Source organism: Gossypium hirsutum, chromosome A09, assembly GCF_007990345.1.
Source record: "Gossypium hirsutum isolate 1008001.06 chromosome A09, Gossypium_hirsutum_v2.1, whole genome shotgun sequence".
Lineage (NCBI taxonomy): Eukaryota > Viridiplantae > Streptophyta > Magnoliopsida > Malvales > Malvaceae > Gossypium > Gossypium hirsutum.
In genome coordinates, this window is record NC_053432.1 from 45,201,307 (window position 1) to 45,202,271 (window position 965).

The 965-nt window shown below is 38.9% G+C and overlaps 1 non-coding gene across 1 annotated transcript; it reads right to left on the reverse strand.

The window, feature by feature from the left end:
• Positions 1-568: 568 nt before the first annotated feature.
• Positions 569-675, reverse strand: LOC121206912 (small nucleolar RNA R71). Its single transcript, XR_005902084.1, has one exon. It is a non-coding gene; the product is annotated as a small nucleolar RNA R71 (small nucleolar RNA).
• Positions 676-965: the final 290 nt, after the last annotated feature.

Here is a 965-nt window from a genome sequence, read left to right on the forward strand (position 1 = left end):
CTAGAAGAAACCTGCCGGGACTATTACTTTTTGATGAAGAAATCGATCGTACAGTTCGTAGAAATCAAAGAGAGATAAAGCGTAGCTTACGATACACTGAGAATGAGCAAGAAGACGATACTCAACCCCTAACCGAAGAGATGGCTGAAAAACAAGGCAATCAGCTACCTCCTGCAATTGCGGCTAATCAAAATCCTGCTCCACGTACTATGTATGATTATGCTAAACCTTCTTTAACAGGAACTAAATCTAGCATAGTTAGACCTACTGTAGCTACAAATACTTTTGAACTAAAACCTAACACTATTCAGATGATACAACAATTCGTTTAGTTTGATGGTTTGCAGGATGAAGATCCCAACACTCACTTAGCGAACATTCTGGAATTTTGTGATACATTTAAAATCAATGGCGTTTTTGATGATGTCATACGTCTTCGGTTGTTTCCCTTTTCATTGAGAAACAAAGCTAAATAGTGGTTGAACTCGTTACCACGAGGGTCTATCACTACTTGGGAACAAATGACCGAGAAATTTTTACTAAAATATTTTTCACCGGCTAAACGGCTAAATTACGTATTGATATCTCTTCTTTTGTGCAGATGAATTTAGAAAAACTTTACGATGCATATGAGAGATGCAATGACTTACTAAGAAGGTGCCCTCACCATGGGTTACCGCTTTGGCTTCAAGTACAAACATTCCACAATAGTCTGAATCCCTCGACTCGGCAAATGGTTGACGCAGCTGCTAGTGGAACCATCAACAATAAAGCACTGAAAGATGCCTATGAATTTATAGAGGAGATGTCACTGAATAACTATCAGTGGCAAGTTATGAGGAAAAAGCCAATGAAAACAGCCAGCGTTTATAACATCGATTCGGTCACCATGCTCTCTAATCAGGTAGAACTTCTCAATAACAAGATTGACAGTTTACTTGGTTCTACGCAGGTACATCCAGTAA